General features: G+C 37.2%; 1 protein-coding gene and 1 pseudogene across 4 annotated transcripts in view; both read right to left on the bottom strand.

Annotated features, from left to right (window-relative positions):
* The window catches only part of AKAP6 (A-kinase anchoring protein 6), a 457,477-nt gene that overhangs the window by 80,002 nt on the left and 352,151 nt on the right, over window positions 1-25,324 (bottom strand). The window lies entirely within an intron of this gene.
* On the bottom strand, window positions 19,808-19,907 carry LOC113266232 (U6 spliceosomal RNA; annotated as a pseudogene).

Below are 25,324 nucleotides of genomic sequence, written 5' to 3'. Positions count from 1 at the left end.
GCCTAATGCCATTCAGTGGCGAACAAAGAGTCTTTTTATATGAAAGTCCAGGGTCCACGGCTCAGCTGTACATGCCCCCAAGTGCAGGAATCTGTTAGAGGCCAGCGCCGTCTCTGCAGCAGCTCTTGCGCTGCCCCCTTTTCCAGAACACCAGTGTCCAGCACCTCACAACGCGAGTGGTGTTTCACATGGAGCCAATATCACCAATGCTTCAGGAAGATGTGTGAGATGGAAGAAGGCTCAAGCTCAAGACAAATAATAGTCGTTATTTCTTGCAAACTCTTTGTATTTTACCATTAGCAATTTATGGCGAATAATTGCACAGAGAAATTATAAAGACTCCTACAATTGTCCTTGTAAATTAATAATAGGCTTTCTTGATTGGGATAAATTTGCTGCTGAGCCTTTGGAAAAATTAAAAAGTGCAATGTCATTTAAAATTGCCAGAACTCGCACAGCAAATTACATCTGAGGTTAAGAATTGAGTTTTACCCCCTCTTCTAGCTTATTCCATTTGCATGATCTGGAAATCACATTACATTGGCCATGTATTGTTAATTGGACATAGATTGCATTATCTTTAATATAAATCAAACTACAAATATTAAAATGAATTGCAAATTCCCTAATAGAAGATCATAAAACAATCTTTTTTAAAGTATCTCCCATTAATAATTTAATTCCAATTATATCACTCAGAAAACTTAAGTAGGAAACCTGGCAACTTATTTCTCCAATCATTTCTTTTACATAACAAATACCTAAGCCTTTGAAAATAAATACCCAGGGCAGAATTCATTGTTATAGAAGAAAAATAAAAACACCAAGAACTGAAAACTTTTCATTCTGATTCCATGTAAAATCCTGCATAAGAACACCAAGCCTGCCTCTCTCATCCCTTCCCTACCCATGTCAAGGGTGAGAAAGAAGTCTCCACAGAAAAGATTTAACTAAGTTCCAGAGCGATTGTAATCTTACTCTCTAAAATTATAAAATTGATTACTATTCTGCTATTTATTTTTTCAAAGGTTCTCTAGCCCCTTAGATTTCCCTATAAATCTGCTATCTTTCTGAAGCCTTTGCATGGCCTTTAATGAGTTTATATTAAATATTTAATACTGTTTAGGGCATATCCACTACTACCCAAAACAGTTATATTCCCAGCAGTCCCACTGTTTCAGGCAGAGGACTTGATTGATCCTCCTAGCCTGAATTGAGTAGAATGAAAAGAAGCAGTTGGAAAATAGCAGCAATCATTTAATGCAGATGACCTCTGACAGCCTCGCAGCTCTTCTATCTGAACAGAAATTTGCATGGGGTCTCTGTGCAGAGGAACAATGTAACCTAAATGGTAGACAATCTTTATTCTAATGAAGTGGGTGTCAAGGTCAATGTAAAACTGCAATGATAAATGGTGCACCACTAGGCAAGAGAAGTTGCATAGGCATTGTAGTGCTTTCACATTAATTGAAGACTGAAATGCACTGCGTGAAAAGCACAAGCCTCTCTTTTCACCATAATGTGTTAATGCGCCACTGCCGAAATGATTTCTTCAAGATGTTTGCCTGTTGACACATATCTTGTTGCAAAAATAACACAAATGTGGAATTATGGCAAAAAATGGACATTTTTAGAATTTAGCTTTTTCCTGGAACAGAATTACAAAAACCTAAATAAAATGTCCCCAAACAACATCCTGACACCTAATGTAATTCCTTTGATCCCCTTTTCTTTTCTTTTTCTATTTAGACCTGTCTTTAATTAGTTTCAACCAGGCAACCTTTATGGACCCCTTCACTGGGTACTTTTACGCTGAGCTAACTGTAAAAGAGGATGACTGAGGAGAGGAGAACCATTCAAATATTATTTTTTCTTCTCACTTCTAAGTTTTTTGCTTAGTCTGCAGTTAAGATCTTCAGGTATTGTTGGTCCTGAATGAAAATGTATGAAAAGCCTATGGTTTGTAAAAGAAAATAACTATTTTCTAGTGTGAGAACTAGAAAACTATAATCTGGCCGTTTGACATTGCCAAAATGACTATACAGTAATAATTACACCATTTCTTCAGTTGATCTAGCAATTTTGTGGCAGCCAATTTTTTGCGTTATATAAAAATAAGGACTGTAAGCTGCTTTAAAAAAAAAAATCTTGATCTACTTAAGCCTGTAGAGGGGACATTGTTTGCTAATACACTCATTAGCAACCAAGCATTTTAACTTCATCAATTAAACAGGAAATGGAGTTGCACCATTAGTTTCACAATTTGCTAAAATACTGATAAGAGCATATTACGAACCATTTGAGAACCATTTCAGGCTCAACCCGTAATATGTCATAGACTCGGTGCATTTTTATGGTTGACATTTTTTCCCCCTGATTCCGGTAGACGTTGCCACCTTTCTAACACTAAGCTTCCTGCTACAGATAGATTTTAACAATGGAATTACAGTTATACTAGTCAAGAACGGTCTGCGGGTCTTTCGGTCCGTAGTCTTGGTGACTAGGAGGCTATTAGGATGATTTACTAGAAAATAAATGATATTGCTGGTTTGCAATTCTGATGGAAAACAAACTGTTTCAAATAGAATTGAAAATTCCTTAAATGGTAATTCAGAGGGGAGAAAAAATCTCAATATGAAGGAGGATAGTGAAAAAGAAAAAAAAAGTTACCGATGAAACTGTTTAAAAAACTGTACAGCTTCATCTGTGTGTGATTTGTCAGGTCTGAAGCTTTGACGTGCCCAAGGGGCAGACCCCAGCGGGGAGTAGGCTGCCGAGCTAAATAGCTGTGAAAGAAGTCTTAATGTAGGATGGAATTCAAACTAACCTTGACATGACCTCGGGAAAAATATGCAAAAAGTAAAATGAATGCACTCTGCAAGATACATCCTAATTTTGTGGTGGAGCTGGTTAGTTTTACAAACATAACTGAGGCCTTAAAAGAAAAATAGAAAGCTAGTAAACGGGGCAAACTTTGGAATTCAGGCAAAAAAACGTAAGCAAGCATGATGTGTTACTGTGAAGGCATGTGAACCATTTGGAAAGAATCCAAATAAAAACCCACACCGAACAATATTGTTGTCAGCCTGTCTATTCAGGAAAATTGTTTTTTTTTTTTTTAGGTTGAATATAAATGACACAAAGCCAAGATTACATCACTGCATTACAAAGTCTGTTGTGGTTTTTAGCTGAACAAGCCCCATGGATCTATTGGTTTAGGACAGTAATTCAGTAAGGAGGTTTTAATGTGTTATTTTTTCCTCCAGTGACAATAAAAAATAGAGGAATTTAAGGAAGAAATATCGTGGGTGCTCTCTAGTCGATCTGTTGCTTTTGATCTGTGTTTGATAAGCCAAGCTCACATTTTAGTTGACGCATTGAGTCTTGATTTGACTTTATTATAAATTTTGCCTGTTTTGAAGTGATTGGCTTAGGAGGAAGGCATTTGTTCTAGCTCCCCGGCCAAGAACTGGCTAACTCATTGGATATATGGAAATTTTAATTGACTGTCAACTTGTGTAGAAATTCAATCCTATTACCTTCTCAATGCAATTTTGTAGCAATACCAGTTATTTACTACACTACTAACCAGATTTTAAACATAATTAAATTGCTAAGAACATACACCCAAAATCTAATGACTTAAATCCCTACAGCAAGGATGTGAATTCCTAGATCAGGTATATTAGATTTTCATAAGCATAAAGTGAGCAGAAGGATGCAATCATTTAGAAGCACAGAAGTACAAGGAGTTTTCCTGAGAACCTGTTGAACAACATTTGTAAAGATTACGGCTTCAGGGAGATGTTAGACCACAGGGCTCTTTTTTGGTCTAGTCTTATTCAGTATTTTTATTAATGATACATCAAAGTAAAATATGTATGTGGTATGTTGACTGGATTGCCAGATTATACTAATCTCCATGATCACTAAAGAATAATAATATTTTACTTCAGAGATCAGAAATTCAAATACATACAAGGTAGTGGTATGCAAGGTAGAGCCAGCAAACTGGCTCTCTGGGGGAAAAAGAAAAGAGAAAAAGTCCTGATTCGTAGTGTTTGCTGATTTCCCTGGTGTAAATACTCCCACCACTGCAGATTCCAAACTACCAAAGGTTGCTACTGCTGGCAAAATTCTTGAATATTTAACAATCAGTTCTTCTGAGCCAGTACTAGCCAGCTCCAGTACCCTTCCACCTGGCAGCTAATGGAAAGAAGTCGAGCTGAGCACAGATAAGTCATCTTCTTTCATCCTGTAACTGTTGCTAATGTCTTGGAGAAAGAGAACTATTTTCTCTACTAAAAGAAAAACAATGCAAGAATGTGAGGATTACTAACATTAGGTCCCAGTGAAGGGGAAAAAGGAAGAAGTAGTGTGGATTGTGGAGGGTAGGAGAACCCAAGTTCCAGCTACAAGGGGCAACTACCACTCAGCGCTGCTGACTGCTCCTCTGTTGGAATATGGCTTCAAGATGGCTTCTATATGTACAGGGATATATGTTTAAGAGAAGACAGAAATTTGTATTTTTATGTGAAATCTCTTAACTTTTATACATTGAATTTAAACTTCTTAACACTGTACAGGCCAAACTATGTCTCTGAGTTGGATCTGAATTCAAAGGCAACTGCTTCACAATGTCTATTTATGATGATACTGTGCTCCAAAGGGAACACAACACACTAACATAGTAGATTAAAACTAAGTAGCAGATATGATACATGTCAAGCCTAGATAATAATCTCCCACCAATGAAAAAATAAAAATACAAAAACTGCATAAACAAGAGAAGTATGTAGGCTTCAACTGTCTTCGGGTTCGATGAGTCAACAGACAGTGGAAGGTAAATATAAAAAAGGATATATGATCTGGGGCTGGATTGAGACAAACGTAGGGTTATAAATAAGAAAAGTAACGGATCAGCTTAATTGTCATTTACTAAGCCCAAACCTGCAGTCCTGGTTCTGGTTGTGTTCCATTTTCCAAGCGGGGCTTAGACAATGTCTAAATGTCCAAAGGAGAGCACTCAAGGGAGGCAGAATATTCAACACTTCTCCAAGGAGCAAGCATGTTGATGGAGCTGAAGATATTCAGCCAAGGGGTAAGAGTTGAAGATGAGAGAAGAGAGGGAAGGACATGTTAGCAGACTTGGAAAATTAGAGCGCTTTCAATAGAAAATACTAACTTCTTTCATCTGGTCTCAGTGGTCAGGCATGGCCTCAGAATAAGTAGAAGAAGAATAAGTAGAAGAATAAGTAGAAGCGAAGCTTAGGTGACAGGGAGTTCCCACTTAATCACAGGTATTCAGGCAGAGACTAGAAGTGTACCTGGTTGGGAGATTTTATGAGATAATGAGGCACTGAAGGAAGACTGGCCTAGAAAATAAAGTCTAAAGTTCCTCTCTATTTTAGAAAGTTGAGCTTCTTTGGACTCACATCACCAAATCAGCCATAACGATCATATTATTCTGTGTATAGGAGGAATGCCAAGACCAAAACACCCCAAGTCAAGGAGAAGCCACCACTTACTGGAACAAGACTCACATATAAGATTCTCATGTAGAGAAACCTAGGAGAACAACAAGGGAGCAGAGATACAACTGCATAAAATGTAACCTATACAATCAGAGCTCAAGATAGGACATTGAAAATGAGAAGAAAAGGCAATGTTAAATGAAAATCCTCAAATCATCTTCAGTCTGTTCTACTTTAAAAAAGTATTTCATCGAATTGGAGGTAGTAAATGAAACCTTTTGGGTCCTTTTTTTCTCGTAAATATTTTATGGGAAACTTCCATACAATTTATGCAATTAAGTCCATATTTCAACAAGGTCTTTCCTGTAGATTTGTTATAAAGACATAAACTTCACAAATGGCACTCTCAAAAATTTTCTTCCATCAATACAGAACTTTCTTCTGTAACAGATTGAAGAAATGTGTTATAACCCTTGCTGCCAGCAGTGTGGGCATAATGGCAATTTCTCCTCCATGCTATGAAACTTCATGGTTGTGCTATATTATGTTGAAAATGTGCACATCTCAATGGGTTTTCTGTGCATTCCAATGCACTTCAGTGACGATGTGGATCATTGCCATAATACATCATGACTGTTCTAATTACGGTTTCATTATGATGCACCATATCAGGGCTGTCGTAATGTCATGTCAGCACATAGTAAGAATAGTTATGCAATTATGTAATATCTGTTAGGGTACATAGTATAGGATGGAAAAAAGACACGAGGAGCCGCAATTAATGTAATGGAAGCTCAGTTTTCTCCTTCAAAAAAGTTTCCAATTTAAAAGTATTACTTCTTTTGCTTTCCATCTTCTGACCTAAACAAATGCCTTGAAACACATCTATTTTTGTTTCATTGGGTACTACTTTATAGCAAATGGATTTTTTTAAATAAAGCAAAATAAGATGAGAAAAGGGAAATTCCTGATGTTAGCTGTTCACCATGTCACAGAAGAATGAGATTTACCTACTATATGCTACAAGAGATCCAGTAAAAATTTGAGTGTAGTAAATTAAAGTCCACTGAAGGCTTACCATTACGCAAACTTCAGTGTCACATTCTTCTATCTTCCTTGATCTCTTGTGTAGACATAGAACTTCTTACCTTACCCCTTAAAACTTAACCAGCTATATCTTAAATGAACTATGATCATGAAATGAGATAAAGCATTGATATCCATATTTACTTCCCTAAATTACGACCATAAATATACACTTGCCTTTAGCCTAGCAGCCATTAAATATGCCCAAATATCTGTAAAGACAGAAATCTTAATATGTATCTTATATTTGAAGAACAAACTCTCAAAGGATGAGGGCTATTCCTTTTTTGGCCAATCATGGAGTACCCTGAATATTTGAGGTCTTCAGTAAACACTGAATCAGTGAATACTTCTTCAAACTAAGTGATACATGAATTGCTGTTTGTTGTTTTAATATACAACCATAGGAGAATTTATATATCAAAGCTTACCCCATATCTCTATAGCTGAATTATGGGCTTGTTCAATGCAAGTATTTATAATAGAAATGCTGATGAAGCCTAAACCATGGACGTATACAGTTGTGCAGCAGCAACCATTTCAAATATAGATATATTTTTAGCATTAGGAGGCACCAAGTTTGTTTAAATCTGGACTTTTTTTTTTTTTTTTTTTTACAATTGCAAGTAATGTTAATAGCACACTGTAAATGTTAAGGCTAAGTGTGCAATGTCAAAATAGATTGAATCTCTCTGAAAATTGGAAATTCAGGCTTTTCAAACGTAATCCAGATGTTTGGCTTTTATTCAGATTTCAAGAAAGAGGGAACTAATATGATATAAAATTCATACATGCATATTTCATTAGTGCCTTTTGTATCGCTGAATTAAACATTCTGAAACGTGCTTTTCCCAAATCACAGAGTTTTAAACCAAAGCAGTTGCCAAGACGTTGCGCACCTCAAAAATAATGCCAAATTAATTTCATAAGGAAGAGACTATATATTTCTCATGTTAATGCTGTTGATAATGTTTCTTCAAAGAGACTATCTTGCTTTCTCTTTGAGGAGGGCAAGAAAAATGAGAGGTAGAACACTGAAGCCATTGTAGTTTATCAAAAAGATATTGCTGCAGAACACGGTGACTTCAGAAATCTATGAGAATCAGTGACCTAAATGAAGGCTGAAAGCACTACCTCCCATAATGTCATTATCAAAAGGTATCTTTTCAAGTTTAGTGCAAATGGGCATTCCTCAGGGACTATGGACACCAGCACTGAGAAACTCACCATGATTATCCAGAACTCACCATGTTTTAGGTTGTAAGACAGAGCCAATCAAGCATTTCCAGAGTTGTCTGTTCCCAAAACACAATGGAAATGCCATCCTACCATTATATATTCACATCAAGACTTTTTCCTTTGAGGTATATTTTTGACTTTTTAAATGGTTTTTTTACATCTATAATCTTAATAGATCCAAAATGCCATGGAGTTTTTCTTGGTGACCGCCCAAATCCCTGAACTGCCAAATATTTGATGCCTTAGGCAACTTTCAGACGGTACTCTGGTACCTTCACTTCAGATAAGGATGAACGTAGTTTCAGGATTAGATTATAAGTTCCTACAGTGGAGTGTATCTGGTCAGGGATCGTGTGCTGTTCACCCTTTATCAACAGTTAACTCTTAGCATTATGGGTTAGATGTAGAAGTTGGAAAATATTTATTCATTTGAATTTCTCCCAAATAAAAGATCAAGTGAGCCTATATCAGTGTTCGGAATATGTGTCAGGAATAGTATGAGTACACAGAAATGACTAGCATGTGACTGCCTCCATTTCTCTTTGAACTTCATGCTCAGTGAAAAACTATTTGATCGGAACCTCCAATACAAAAATTTACTCTCAATTTTTAGACAGAAACTATGAACAACATTAATTGTTTCCCATGGCCAAGAATGGTTAACCTAAGAAGAGCTTCTATAAAATGTATCAAGGAAAAGAGGAAGGTGACAGAAACCTTTTAAATATTTAAGGATACCTTTTAGGAATTCAGTGTTTTCTCATAGCAATAGTATTTGACCAGGATGTAAGAGGTGGGTCCAATTTCCAGTTCCTACACCAATCTGCTATAGATTTAAAAACCTTTCTGTTCTAGCCTTTTGTTTGTCTGTTTGTTTCTTTGGGGGTACATGTCCATATTTACTATAGAGAGATCTTAAGAAAAGAAATGATAGAGATGTCAGGCTTTAAGCACTGTCTGTCGCTCCAGTATCCGAAAGTTTGTCACTTCGATGGACTGTTTTCTTTTTTGTTCTCCTATGGCAAGCCCATGGGGAAAGTCAGTAACGTCACTTCTGTTTTACAGATTAGAAATTGATACATAAAAGCTAAGTGACTTGCCCAAGTTCAGTAAGATATCGCTAAACCCAGAAACAGAATTTTCAGGAGGAATATCAGCTTAGTTTGCTAGGTCATGCTGTTATTCTTGAAAATGCATCATTAGGGGCGCCTGGGTGGCTCAGTCCTTAAGCGTCTGCCTTCGGCTCAGGGCGTGATCCAGGTGTTCTGGAATCAGGCTCCCCTGCTGGGAGCCTGCTTCTTCCCCTCCCACCCCCCTGCTTGCTTTCCCTCTCTCACTGGCTGTCTCTCTCTGTCAAATAAATAAATAAATCTTAAAAAAAAAAAAAAAAGAAAATGCATCATTAGTTATCAGTCCAGAATTCTGAGAAAATTGGTAGGCCCTGGCAGTATAACGTAAATAAATAAGGTCAAGAATGTCATTCAAAGTGACTCTGGAGTGGTCAAAACACACTTGAGAACCCCACCCTTGGAGCTTCTATGGCTGGATTCATTTTGGTGTAAGTTCATCCTCCAAACCTCCTCAAAATTTTAGTAGCATTAAGTTGAGGCTAAAAGGGCAGACAGGCTCTCACTGATAGTCATACCTGTTGTTCAGAAAATGATGGCTCACAGTTTGAAGAAGCTCTAGCATACAGGTGAAAATTTATTAGCATAAACTAAGACTATAGAGAGCAAACACTGGTTATGATAACTGCTTTTGAGCATTTTTCCAGCTATGTAAGGGGTCTGCCACAAACATTCAAGGACGTTTAGTAGAATAGCTCCATCAAAGAGAAACACGGTGTGTTTTTGAGTGTGTGTGTGTGTTTATGTGTGTGTGTGTTTGTCCAATCGCAAGAGTGATAAAAGAAAGAAAGAGGAAGGAGTAAAGATTTAGAGAACAAAATGAAAGAAATACACGGATGGAGAGAAAGTAATAAGGAAATAGGGGAAATCACAAAAGTTTCACCAGATAGGGGAAACAATAATAGTCCACAGAGAATAAATCATAAAAACTACATAAAAATAGAGAATGTTGGAGAAAAGGAAGGAAATCACAGCTAGAGAGAAGGTTTTCAGTGAATGGGTCCCCTGAAATAATTGGTTGAAAGAATATGATACTGATGACTTAAAAATTCACATAAGGGCTGCAAAAATTCAGTAAGTGGAGATTGAAACAAAAAAAGCCAGAAAGACCAGGATGTGGCCATTTAGTGCAGCTTAGAACCATAACAATGGGTAACTTCTTAAGAAGAAATAGGTACAAAACTTGTGATTTTGAGGATTTTCTCTAAGCATTTCACCAGGGAGCCCCTTCACTGGGCACTGCCATTTCTTCTGCCTTTGCTCTACTGGTGGCTTGCTCTATTGAGGGAAGTTATTTCATATTTTCTTGGTCATCCCATCTGTAAAACAGGGACAATGATGTCCTCACTACTTACCCACCACAGACGTTGTAAGAAATCAACACATCTTCTTTGTGTGAAATTTTAGATCTCTGTGTAAAACGTGCCATTTTAAAACAAAGCCTTCGATTCTAACACATATGACTTGTAATAAGATAATGTGGTCTGTTACCCATTTGCAAGTTAAGACTGCATATTTCCCATTCCTTTTTATAATCTGTCTTAGAAATAATGTATTGTAACTACTGTCCACATTAGAGAATAAAATAGGTCACACTGGAGTGGGGTCTTTGAAAAGGTAAACAATAAACAATATTTACATATAATACATATTATATATACATACTTATACTAATATATATATTAACTATGTATATATAGTCTTCATCTTTTAGAAAATAAATCAACAAAGTGTTACTATTTTTCTCTCCCCTTAATGAAGGGAGGAGGGAACATGCTGGTATTACCTAGTAATACTACTTCTCAAAACCTACATACACACAACCATTTGATCACTAGGTTCTATATTCAGGGTGACAGAAAAGGACCCATGCCAAGTATATTAATTTGTGAATCAATGAGTTCAAGGAGTTTGGTAAAAAGTAAATAAATAAACGAAGATAAAATATATGCCTGGAATCAGAGTGCCTATTTTTAAACTTTGCTTGCATTGCTTACTAGCTGTGCCCCTCCCTGTGCCTTAGTTGCTCATCTGGGGATAATATTAATACTTCTTTCGCAAGGCTGCTGTGAGGATTGAATGCGCTAATATATGCAAAGATCCTAGAACAACTCCTGTTATATAATAAGCACTAGATACAAGTGTTTGTTCAAACTTGATCCAAATGTCGCCTGCTAAGAAAATATGACCTTTGGCATAACTTTTCTCATCTCTTTTATGCCATTAGTTTGTGTATTTATGTATATAATTTCCCTTCACTACATGCAACATTGAATCTGGGACTCAATACTCAATGGAAAACAATCTTGCCTTTTGTTGACTTTCACTGAACACATGGATGAAAGCTATAATGAGGTGCTGCTGATTTGCTCCTCTTCCCCAGTGTATCTTCCTGATTTGGATAAAGACCTAGTCATGTGTCAAACTAACTCCTAGATCTGAAGACTCCCCCCTCACCCCCATGTTGTATTCTTCTGCAATGTACCTATCTCCATATCTCCATTCCACTTATTTAAATTCTATGCAGCGAGGTCCAGTTCAAATATCACTTCTTATGAAGACATTCTAAGAAGACCAGCACTCTTTTTTTTTTTGGTACCACACATATTTGCTCTCTTTGCTATTCTTTCATGTTTTTTGGTTTTGCTTCTCCAAACAGGTTATAAATTACTGAAGGAAAAGGATAATCTTCCCTTAATTTTGTTTTTCAGAGCATATAGTAATCTCTAACAGATGCTTATCGCCTCGTCTTTACAGTTGCTAACACCAGAGAGCATAATTTCCTACTTTTCCTGACTTTTAAAGTAAAGGTGAAATTATTAGACCATTAATTCCTAATATGTATTAGACATGAACATGAGACATACGAACATACATTTTAAAATATATGTGGTAGGAAATGTTTGTGCTTAGGCAAACAGAAAGCAATGCAAATTTCATAAATTATTAGTTGAGCTTTATACTAATTAGTGCAGTTTGCAGAGTGGGAAAAAACTTGTAATCAATTTTTCCCCAAGCAAGTATGAATCTGCCTTTAACCAGATAGCTCTCCAGAGAAGTAGGCCCAGTAGGGAATTTGGAATTAGAGAGATTGCCTGTCACTAGGTCTCCCAGGGTAACTCTGATTCAAACGTAAGCCTGTTCTTTACCAAAATGCCCTAGGGACAATTCTGGTCCTTTCCTCATAGACAGCTAAATGCCTTTAGCAGTATTTGCCATGACATCCAATGTGACAATTCAAATACAAACCAGTGATGTGCATATCGCAACTCAAGCAGAAGGTAAGAACAGGTTGTTTGTATCATATAAAATGACCCTCTTTCAATGGAAATATAAGTGAATATATCTGTTCTATGCTGCAAAGAAATTTGAGGCAAATTTGATCATTCTGCCCAAAGAAAAAGGTAGGAAAATTAAAATGTGTAGAAAATAAGACGTCAAAGAGAAAGCTAAACTTCCATGACAGATTCAGCAAGACACTATTCAGAATCCAACTGAATAGTTTTCTACTACTGAATAAAAGTAAAATGTGAAGGAAAGGTTCTAAGAAGACTCATAAAACACGCATTTACGACTACCACCTGAAATGAACTAAAAATAATGTGGCATTTAGAAACTATACGCTTTTTATGGTAGTTTACCAAAAAATTTTTATTTACCCATGAGTTTGTTTGCATAGCCTTTGAAATTGAGTTCCTAAAATTCTGGGTTTTGCCAGATTGTTCTTAGCCAAATCAATTACTAATTGGGATAATCTTTGATTTCTCACCAGTGAGAGAATATTGACGTTGGAATGGACCTTTAAGCCACCCAGTCCACCCCCCTGGCTTTATAGATGAAGAAAATGAAATCTGAGAGGTAAGAGTCATTGCCCAAGGAGAATCCAGCCTCCTTCTCCAGCACTTTATCACACAGCTTTCTAATCTTCCTTGCGTGGCACTGGTCTTTAGCAAAGCTCAAAAATAAGATAAATGAAAATTTAAAAAGAGAATCTAGAGAATAAAAAACAAAGAAACTGGGGTACAGATCAGAAGTCCACCTATGCTCTTCAAGAGAAATTAACACACGGAGATCTGAGGGGCATAGGCCTTTGTTTTTCCTGTGGAAGCTTCAAGATTAGTTAATCCTGCTAGGACACAGCTGAGAATAATACTGAGTCATGGTAAACTTCTTACGTGATAGCCAAACTTCTTTTTAAAAAAATCACTTTCATGTAGGTGTGAGTGTGCATTTAAATATTTTTATTTTGTTTTTACTGTTTTAACTGTTTCTAACTCTTAGAATTCATTTTCTAAAAAGTTCAGTGTGAATTTATGTTTCAGGACCATATATAAAATAGAGAGTGATTTCAGAGCAGCAGAGCCACCCGGAGAAGTGCTAATAAGAATATACTAATGAATCATCGAGCCTTACGTAGAAAACCGGGGATGTACTGTATGGTGACTAACATAATATAATAAAAAATCATTATAAAAAAAAAAAAAAGAATCACAGCGAAAGTTGAAAGAAGTGCATTAGATCCATTTTCTGCTTTCCTTTGGGTCCCACAAGCACGACAGAGTATAGGAGGCCACCTGGTGGTGAAATGAACCAATTAACCATTTAACACTACATTGAAGAGCAAGGAAAACTGGTAGACGTTGGGTTGTTACAAGAGGAAAACTTGAACCTTGGGCAAAAGAATGATGCTCAACAGGTATTAGTGGGATACAACAGACAGAAAATTGAACTGGAAAATCATTCAAGTCTGTAGAATAATGCACATCACTGAAGATTTGCCATAAAGGTTATTTATACAAGGGACTGGTGAACTTTTTCTGCAAAGAGCCCCATAGTTTAGGCATGCGGGCCATATGGTCACTGTTGAAACTGCTCAATTCTGTTACTGAAGTGTAAAACAGCCACAAACAATACATAAATGAATGTGCCTGGCTATGTTCCAATAAAACTTTATTTAAAAAAAAAAAAAAACAGGCCATGGGCTGGATTTGACCTTCAGTCTACAGTTCGTTAACCCCTGACTCTGTATTATGTATTGTGCTATTTACCAAGCACAAGGCTGAACCACTTACATACGTTACTCATGGGATTCTGACAACCTTTCAAAGTGGGTGTTATCCCCATTTCACAGGTTTGAAAACTGCAGCTTAAACAGTTTAAACAATTTGGTAAAAAATGTACTACGCTCTTTCTAATATAGAAATGCTTTATGTAGCCTCGTGACCATTTTTCCTCTGTGACTACAGAAATCTGTTCTGATCCTCCCTCCCATTTACCCTGCAGAGACTGCTTTTGGTTCTCTCCATGGAGACTTTGCTCCTGTTTCTCCATCTTGTGTTCCCTTGAAATGTTGTTTGTCTCTTACCATCTCTTTCTCCATCACTTCTTTTATGTTTAAAAACTTTATGTCAGTTTTCATAACAACAGATGTAAGCAAGCATGAAAAAAGACAAAAGCAATGTATTAAAAATAGATAGCCATATATACAACAATAAGCCAAGGAAACTGTCATACTGTGTATGCTCCAAATGGAATGTGAGCCAAAAACATGATGCTCACTCTTACATAAATAATATATTATGCATCCGCTGGGAGAAGCAGCAGCTCTGTCCCTAAACGGGAAGAAGATTTTTTAGCCCATTTTACATCATTTTCTTTTCCTTTTCAAACTTTTTTTTTTTTAGGTATACGTTGTAAGTCATACCATCTCAGACAGGCCATATTCCTCTTCCAAACCATCCATGAACTATTTTATTAACTGTTAATAAGAGAGAGTTGAAAAACCTGATGGAGAAATCCATGGAGCTTGGTAAAGCCCCTCAAATATATGGATTACCAGCACTACCTCAATGTTAGCATATTTTCTCCTCCAAAAGAGGATAGAAGTGGTTTCAGTTAGATAGAGTATAGACAAAACTGATATAAAGGACTTCTGAAAGATTTTTTAACTTGAAAAGAAAGCTGCAAAAGCTTGAGAAATGTAACTATAGAGAAAGCAGAAAGAAGAGGTTTAATTACCGAGCATGGATTCCGGCCAATTTGACAATTAAACCTAACAACAGAAGGGATTTACACTAGATATAAGAAGACTTTCAGGGCAGGGAGAGTTGTTAAACATTTTAATGGGAGGCTGTGGAATTCCCTCTGGAAAGATCTTTAATGGAGGACAAATTCTCTCCTATCTGGAATGGATAAAAAACAATCCTTGAAAGAGAGGAAATGAAATGAAGGTCCTTATGAGGTCACTTGTAGTCCTGAAACTCCAGGTAAAATTCTCACTTCCCGTGGAAATAAATAACTGTACAAAACCTCTAAGAGATTCACTTTGGAAGTTTCAGGAGAAAACACTCATGAAGCAGGCAACTTAAATCAGTATTTATCGAGTGAGTGCCCGATCTTACCTGCCCCCGGGGAGATGTACACCCCCAACAGAGCACAGGTCGGTGCGGCAGTGTGGACAATGCACAGAGAATGCGATTATTCACTTCACTTAATTCTTTAAAAAATCTTTGTGCTCCAATCAGCTTTCTGGAACTGTCTATTTCCTGAACTTGGTGAGCTCAAAAAAATCTCACAAGAGCTGGCTGTCACATGAGATTTCTGGCATTACTCATGGTATCCCTGGATCTTTCTGTAAACAGAAAAGGCTTCTGACAGTGTTTCCATACTTCATCTCTTTTTCTAACCCAAACTTGGACGGACGGAGCCTCTTAAACTATCATCAAAACATGGATCATAAAATGCTAGCCAACTTTGAGTTATTTTGCTATATTCCCATGTTGCAGAAAAAGAATTCAATTAGCTCAACGCTAGAGATTCATTTATACTTAAGTTTTAATGAACATGAGAATTTTTGTCCACGGCTTGTTAGAACTCCAGTGATTCACAGAGTGGATATGTAGCATCAGCAGGCAGAAGAGACTGAGGAAGAAGAGAGGAAAATCGCACAGAGAGGAACGCTCTTCACACATATTTTCAAATCTCAACATGTTCCAGCTGAGGAAAGCTGAGGAGGAAGGACAAAGTTCAATGGGAAGACAGTAAACCCAAATGGATGTCAAGGACATAAATAGGAGCAAGAGGTGAATTCATCACAAATCTTTATCAAATTCTAATTTCAAATGCAACATCTTTTAGCTTTTTCTTAATTGCATAAAATCACTGACGCTCACAATTAATGGCTAAGTTAAAAATATAAATGACCACATATGAGGATTATTTTTAAAAAACTATGAATAGTGTGAAACTTCTTTTGAAATGAAAGAGTGGGAGAAAGTTTCAAAATTACATTTTAGATTTCTCCCGACCTTACAGCTGTCAACCCTAACTTTTTAAGTTGCATGTTCTGAATTAGCTAGCTGTAGCTTTGGAAAGAAGAGTCAGCCTTTTACACTCTATCCATCCACCCTCATCACAATGGACTTGGTTACCTCTTACTGTTTTTCTCACCTCCCTCATGACTACTTTTTTAGACATACATACTCCTCTGAAGTCAAACCTAATTTTCTACAACAAAGACGTCAATAAACTCTCCCATTAACTATGGTACAAGGGAAAAAATGTGATGATATTCCTACCATGTCTGATGACTGTTCACGTTCACCTGCATCTATTGTTCTGTTTTTAGGTTTTACATTTGCATGGTACATGGTATTACTTATATGTACAAGTAATTATACTGTCTACATAATCAAGAATGCATCAACAAATAGTACAGTTTGAGAGGTTGCACACTAGTCACAGAATTATGGGGATTAGTTGTACATTTTTGTACCGTTTGACTCAGACATGGGCAACATGATCCTTCCCCTCCTCCTTCCCTCTTTCTTTCCCTCTTTTTCTCCCTGATACCAACCTGGCCAAATCTGAGTACCCCGAGTATTAAGAACTGCACTTCACACACTTCAGTTTTTAAAGGAGAGAGATTTTTGGTTTTGTTTCTATATACGATATAAGAGGAGGCCATGAAGTCTCAGACTGAATGACCACAGCATGAAAATAGGGTTGTTTTCTTGCAAAAGTAATGAATTGATAGCATAGTTATGATCAGTAGAATTTAATTAATAGCTTATTAAATAAACATATTTGAAAAGTGTTTCTCAATATATATTTATTGGGTTTCTATTATGTGCCAGGCACAGCACTAGGCAGTAGAGACATGGCAAAACACAACACAGACATGAAGCTTGCCCTCCTGGAGTGTGGAGTTTAACAAAAATTATAATCATTCATTCTCACATTTGGTCCACAACATTCAAATCTATCATAACTATTAAAAAGTATGCATTTAATTATAACAAAGTACTCATGGCTAAATTATTCTCAAGGAGGGCTCTCTTAGGGAGGCACCTGTGAATACTGACAGGGTGAAACTATTATAATGAAGGTAGCAAAATTAAATATGCCAAGACTTATAACACAGAAATGAGCTCCAAGCTGAAACTTGGCATATAGGAAGGAAGTTTGCTTAGTCACTTACATATGTATGATTTAAATGTCTTGGGATTACCAGCATTTTTGGTCCAAGGAATCTGGTTTCATCCAAATTCAATCCTTATGAAAGGTTTTTTTTAACTAAATGAGTTAATACTTTGTATACGTATATATATATGTGTCAACACACACAAATGTGTGAGCATAACCATTTGTGTGCATGTACCCCTTCCACAAACTTCCTAGTTTTCAGTGGATAAAATGAGACGACAAGGGAAATACAACGAATCACAAATTTTCTTTAAGCCAATGTCAATGAGCATATAGAATCAATTACTTAGGAAAGCGGCTGAAATAGTAAGTTCAGAGGAGTTACAGGGGTGTATAGATGTCCTTCTGGAGAAAGGCTCTGTGGTCTAAACAAGTTTAGAAGAAAAATGAGAATCAATTCCAGAAGCATTAGCCTGCTTGACTCTTTCCTGGCTTCAGTAAAAGAAAATGCGTATGAGGGTATGTATATGTATATGTGTGTGCGCGTGCACGTGTGTGTGTGTGTGTGTGTTTATGTTTTGTGTCTTATGTAAATGAACGAAGGTTCAGCAGGAAGACCACTGCTTCCCTCTTAGCTTACCCCAGTGTGCCTCATTAGGTACAGAGTGTCGCAGAAGTGCCTGGTTTAAGAATGTATGAGCTTCGCAAATGCCAACATTATTAAAAATATGCTTGGGAATGCCCTAGTTTCTGAGAACTGAAATTGCCTCCTTGACAGGACTGGAAAATGGCTTTTCTGCAAATGATATTCCTCTAGAGTATCTCTCCATGGGGACCCTTCTTCAGTAACTCCCCTTGGCAATAACAGGATCCATGAGGTGGAATCTTCTTTGGGCAATGCTGCCTTTAGTGCATCTCCCCCACCAAAACATAAATATTTTCAGCCTTAGCTTTCCCGAATCTGAAAAAAATATAGGAAGTTCCTGTGAGGCTCCACATGGCAACACTCTCATAGGGTGCCGAGGTACTTAAGAAAGTGTGAGGGTTTTCACAGAACAGCCTGATGACTGGCTAAAGAGCAAGCCCAAGTCCATCATGTTTTCTCTGCTGATGTTCCATTTAATAATTAGGAACGTCTTTCTTTCTGGCACAAGAAGCTCATGTAGAGGGAGGAAAATGCACTTGCAAGAATGTTGCCTATTGTAGAGAAGAAGATACAGAGCAACAGTGAGCAGGCAAGTAGCATGTGAAAGATTGTGGGCATTAAAGCCAACCAGATTGGGTTCAAACTTTGACTTATTTACTTATTTCTTATGGTAGCTACTGATACAGCTCAACAACTATTTCTAGCTTTCTGCCTTTCAAGCATATAGTAGGGATTCATTTCCTCACCCACTTTGGAGTTGGGTGGGGCCATGTGATTAGTTCTGGTCAATGATTTTGAGAGGAAGTAACGTGTTTCCCTTCCAGGTAGAAGGTTTAATGTCAGGAGGGAGACCCTCCAGAACTCTTTTCCCTTTCCACCTTGAGGGAATATTTAAGAAGGTGGCTGGTTCATTAGTCTGCGTCCTGGAGTAAGAAGAATGCCAAGCAGAGCCCATAGCCAACCTGTGATGGATATGTAGTTTCTGTGAGAAATAAGTCTTCATAACTTTAAACCTTTGAGATTTGGGGGTTGTTTGGAATCTCTGCAAACCCTAGCCTAACCTAAGAAACTGGTTCTTTTAGGCTAGTCACTTAAGCTTCCAGTGTTTCACAAGCTCATATTCATGAAATGCGGAAAATAATCCGGGATCATTGGGAGAGCATTAAATAAGCTCATGTGTATAAGGCACTAACACAGTCAAATAGTAAGATCGGACCAATTCAGTTTTTTTCTCCCTGCATCCTACTCCTATCTCAACACACACACACACACACACACACACACACACACACACACACACACACATACACACACACACACAGAGTCTTCCCTTTTTATCAAATGGTGAGATAAATAACATCTGTCCTTGGTCCCTTTTCTAGATTTCTTCTCTCTACCGATTCCATCTTCCCTTCCTAGTGCCCTTCCATCCATTTAAATGAAATATTAAAATTGGCATTTAATTCCGTACTATTCTCTTACCTCCTGAGAATATCTGTATCCAGTAGAGTGCGTTCTTTTTTACCTCAAAGAAATGAATCTTAAGGATGGGATTTAAAGCAGTATGGACAGTTAGTAATGGAAATAGTTGGGTTGGGGAATTCCTAATACTTCAAAAATGATGTCCCTTGGAAAACCACAAATCTACCTCCTTCTAAAGTTAGACATGGTAGTGAGATAAGGAGAAGGAAAAAAAGGAGGTTAATGGGTTTATCTGTGAAAGTACTATGGTTGAGCTTTTCTCACCCAGGGTTTTCCAGACTATTCTGAACAGGTACCAGGACTTCTATATTCTTCTTTCTTTCTTTTTTTAAAATATGGAACATGTCACGAATTTGTGTGTCATCCTTGCACAGGGGCCATGCTAATCTATCATTTCAATTTTAGTACACGTGCTGCCGAAAAGAGCACAGGACTTTTTTTTTTAAACAAACAAAATATTATCTAGGTACTCTTTTAGCCTCACCTTCCTGTTTTAGGAATACATGCATGAAATCCTAATAAATTGTAAAAACTAGAATAATCATAAGGACAAAATATTTGGATTCAAGAGCATATCTTCCACACTTGGTTATGTTATGATATAATTTATGTTGTAAGTTACATGATTTACTGTTGTAGTTATGATATAGTTATGATAACCAATACCTTCCCAATACAGGCAGTTATAGTTATGACAACCAGTGCCTTCCTGATGTAATTACATGAAACATTAAACCTAACATTTATCCTTTCTATATCAAGACCCTTTTGTCAATGATAATACTTGGTTTTCCTCTTTAAACCTTGGTTGTCCTTTTTTTCCCAACAAAATAAAGAACTCCTAGCTCATACCATGTAAAGTGCAATCACACATCCTGTTTTTTTTCTAGCTACAAAGTAGATCAGCCCAAATATGAATATAACCACTAAAAGATAAGTAATTTAAAAATAGGCAATGCTAAAATGTAGGTGAGGGACATTTCCATGGACTCACTGACCTGAAACATAACACAGTACCGAGCAGTTCTGGAGCCAAAGGTGGCAGTGAATCTAACAAACACGCTTTCTTGTAAGTAGTTGCAGTGTTCTTCTAATTTATTTTACAAAAACCAGAAAGAAATCTCCAAATATGTGGAGTTAAAGCCAAATCTCTCAGTTTAACACGGTAGGGAACACTGTACATTCACATCTAATTAAGTAAAAGTCGTTTTTCAAAAGTTAAAGGCTGAAATTTTTGCAATTTAATCCAAAATTTTATTAGCAAACTCTAATGATTATCCTGATTGCAATTAATAAAAGCTCCCAAACAGGTCGACTCATTTAAGTGCTATCTGTAATCATCTGGATTTTAACATGATGGTTATTACTTATTACCCTGAAACCAAGCCGCGCAATGAGATATTGATTACTTTTAACCTTTAGATCCAAGGATTCAAGAAAGGTCAGAGGAGGGGAACGCTATACCTTTCTTGGCCGGCAAACGTATTGCCTTCAGGAGAATTCAAATGATTCCCGTTGGCCAAGTAGATCCAAGATTAGTTTATTCTCTGGGCTGACAAGAAATGATGATGCTTTTAAAAATAACACCCAGCACGTATTTAGTGAAGTGTTACATTTACATAACCAGTGGCCTCAAGATGTGCTTCCCATCACAGCAACTCTCCGGCTGTTAACCCTTGAACAAGTTTTGTTCACGGAAGCATCTTTGTTGGGACGAGATACTAAACGCAGTGGCTTCCATTGGAATAAACTCATCTCATTAAATTCTCTTGCGGGTTCCAAAAGGCTGAACACAATCACTGGCCACTGCTGGCCACTGGCATTTCTTTGGGTTTTCTTTTTCCATGACAACATTTAGAAATATTTTTCACATTTGTGCCACCGAAAAGGAAGGAGCTCTTGGTGGGGTCCAGCAGGATTACGGGCAAGGGAAACATAACTGTTATGTGTTAGATTAATTTGCAGAACACTTGGCATTATTATTGCCAAGTCGTCAAATTGTTCCAAGTTGTTCCGGAAGGTTGTTATTAATAGTATGTTTTCTGAGGAAAGTTCTGTCTACTTTTGGAACTGCATTTCTGTTGCCAAGGAAACTCCTTTAAGCACAGTTTTCTAGGAGCACACTGCTGCTTTTGTTTGCCAGTGTCCTATTCATATCATCTAAGTAAGCGTTTTACGTGCTCCAGCCTTCGGTCCCAAATGTTGAGGTTTTAGCCCATTTAAGTTGCTTTTTCAAACACGGCTTATGCCTGCTATGATTTCCCTCTTTCTCTCCCCCCTTTTCTCTCTCTCCCTCTCCATCCAAAGCCTCTCTCTCCCCGCCTTCTTCCCACTCTCCCTCCAACACGCCCAACTCTTACTATTCAAGGTTTATTTTTTTAAACAGTTGCATTAGGGGAGATAGTTTTCACGAGTTTTTGATAAATTAACTTCAATTTGAATAATAATTCCATAGGTTGTAGCATTAGTCCTTCAAGTGTTAATTATCTTTTCACTTTAAAATTAATGTAGTCATTTCCTCCTGACTCCTCTACCCCATTTATTGAAGTGCTGAGGAAAACATGTCATTGAGTCCCGAGCCAGCCCTGTTGTTGTGATTAAGCGTGGTCACATGGCCCATCTCTGCCAAAAGGAGGGCCCTGAGAAAAGGTGACAAAGACAGTGATTTCCTGTCAGCAAAGAGTACGACAGGGCTGTCTAGAAGTGATGCAAATGAGGGGAACTTTCCCCACGGCTTGTTTGATCCACTCTAGGCCAGAGCAGGCCCGGCCAGGGAGAGAGGGAGCCGCACAATACAGCAGAGGCAGCCCAGAGAGCCAACGCACCTTCCGGACAGTAGCTCACCACCAGAGACAAAAACTGCTGGCGGGCCTTCCCTTCCTTGCCCCTCTGCACACAGAGCCAACTATTTCTTGGCATACTATTCTCTTAACATCCTTCCTTTTTTTTCCTCCCGTCTCAAAAAAGTGACTCAAATAGGAATTATAAGCCCCAGCAAAAACGGCGTTTCCTATATTGTTCAGAAACCACATCGTCATCTACTTTTCCTTCGAAACATGCTCAGGGTGAGTCTGGTCCTCTCTCAAGAAAGAAAAGAAAAATATATATAGTTGTCTTCATAGCAAACACTGATTCATCAAAGCTTGCATTAATATGACAGTTAATCTAGGACTTTGTAGCTTTAATAAAAATGGAACAACATATTCATTTCTACATAGCAGTGGAGGCAGCCTAGATTTTCCTATTCTGATCACTTTTAAAATGACTAGATAATGTTATTTGAAATATTATAATGATTTTAAGCATATTCTTCTTATCTTAATGGAGTTTTAATCTAACATACAATTAAGCTCTACAATTAATCTACTGAGAAAGAGGTAAAAAATTATCATTAGGTTCTTATGCCTGATATATCTGGTACATTTTTACCTTGACTGCTTCAATAACTAGTAATTTGCCTCATTTTGGTACTGAAATTCCAACCTAAGGCCTAATTAACAGAATTTAATTCTTTAAAAAGATTTATTTACTTAAGAGAGAAAGAGCGACAGAGAGAACATGAGTGGGGGGAGGGGCAGAAAGAGAGAGGGAGAGAAATCCCCAAGCAGACTCTCCACTGAACGTGAAGCCAGACACAGGGCTTGATCCCAGGACCCTGAGATCATGGCCTGAGCCGAAATCAAGAGTCAGATGCTTAACCGACTGAACTACCCGGGCGCCCCCAGAATTTAATTTTTTGACACATACTTCTATTCTGTACACCAATATGTAATTTTTTTTTTTAAGGTAATGGATTTTCTTCTATTTTAAGCCCAGCTACTACAACCTGGACTATGAACCAGCCTAGTATTACATTTTTAGGAGCTTAAGTTCAGTCATAAAGGTATCAGGCCACATCTGAAATTATTTGGATCAATCTGGTCCAGAAAAAAACGAAGAAGGACTATTAGAGAGGGTTGAAATTTGTGAATGTATAAAATATAGGGGTAGCCGGATTAATCTGTTTTCTGTGATCGGCTCATGGGTATTACAACATCATTTTGGCATCAATAGTTATAAAATAACAAGTCAACTATGCCCCATTTTTCTTCTTTTACACTGTGTTTCTTATTTCCCAGCATTTCTAATCCTATTCCATACATGTTTCTTTTAAAAAGTCACAATGCTTATCTTTTAAGACACATCCAAATTCTCTAAAAGTGACATTTTCTCCTTTAAAATGTATCCCTTTCTCTTATGTTTTTTTTCCTAAAACAATTCTTTTTTCAGTGTTTAGTTCTCTTTTTGTTCGTATTTGTTTTTGAGCATTTTCTTATCTATTTGTTCATCCACCCATGATTTTAATTTACCCTTTTTGTTTTTAATTGTTTTAAATTACCCATTTTTGTTTGGTTAGTTGTATATTAACTATTTCAACTGTTTTTCTTTCTCTTCAAGGCTTACATTTCTCTGTCACTTTCCTAATATCCTCTTCTTTCAAATATATAATACTGATGTCTTCTCTTATTAATCCCACCTGGCCAAATGATCCTTGAAAGGAACTACCTCTGGGTGACAGCTGTGCTCAAAGTCTATAAACATTACCTGGCAACAGAGTTAGAGAAAAATAACTCACTTGCTAAAAGTATTATGTTTAGAAACTTACTTGTAAGAAATACTGTGGTTAGACATTTCTCTCCCATGCCATTCTAATCCCTTATATATATTTAAAAATCCTAACAAAGTTTCATATCTAAGTATCAAAATAAACTTAATTTCTTCAAAGGAAGTGTAAATTTTTTCTCATGGAAAATGTAAATTTTGCAATTGAGCACATTTCCCTCTTTGCTTTTACTACCAGGAAACCCAATGTGAAATTTAGGATCTTTAGTAAGTGCATAGGACCATACAGTCTATATGTCTACATATTAACTCTTCTCACTGAAAGAGACTAGTCTATGTATATTTTCCCCAGTTCTGATTTGTATTTATATGTTAAAAATATTTTAAAATTTTTCCTGTGAATTCTTACGAGCAACCTCAAATCCACAGCAGAGTAAAAAATCAAATCAGTCTGTTTACTGAATGTTGTATTATGCAAAATGAACAGCCCTTTTCCATTTGCACACCGGACATATCTGTTTAATACTTATACCAACAGAGAAAGATAGAGGACACTTGCATTTTTCCATAAAACCAGAACAATATGAGAGTAACTAACCCTCAAAATGAAATATAAAATGTTCTGTGTAAATTCCTTGAAAGTATAAAGGTCTTAGTTAAAATGGGTACTAATGTTATATAATTTTTCAGCTGGAAGCATTATTTTAACCCCTCAGAAATCATATAAGCTAATATTTTATTGATAAAGAGCAACTAAGCCATCCTCTCAAGGAACAAATCTATAAATGCAGTGTTCTAGTGAGCACCATACTCTCTGAAAAACAGCTCTTATTCAAGCATAACAATAATCACCAGACTGCAACTTCTGAATCTGGCCCTTGAAATTAACCCTTGGACTCTGGAACCCCACACCAATGCAGGATCACTAAGGGCTCTGTCATCTGCGCTTTGTAGGTGGCAGAGAATGCGCGGTGCTCTGTGGCAAGGCAAGGAGCCTCTGACAGGGCACAGCCTCACAGCGCTCCAGAGTCAGCTGTGTCTGCCTCTGAGGCCAGGACAGCAACAGCAGCAGCCTGAGCTCCAGCCTCTCCAACCTTGGTGATGCTTCCAGGTCACTCAGGCTATAAAATTCATAGGATGGGGGAGGAGGTGTCTTGAGCTTCCCTGAGCCCAAGAATAATGCCACCTTTGATCTGTAGAAATGAAAAAAAAATGGAGCTTTTCCTTTGCAAGTGGGTTTTAAA

The sequence above is a fragment of the Ursus arctos genome, unplaced genomic scaffold (assembly GCF_023065955.2).
Source record: "Ursus arctos isolate Adak ecotype North America unplaced genomic scaffold, UrsArc2.0 scaffold_37, whole genome shotgun sequence".
Lineage (NCBI taxonomy): Eukaryota > Metazoa > Chordata > Mammalia > Carnivora > Ursidae > Ursus > Ursus arctos.
This window is presented reverse-complemented; position numbering and strand designations above follow the sequence as displayed.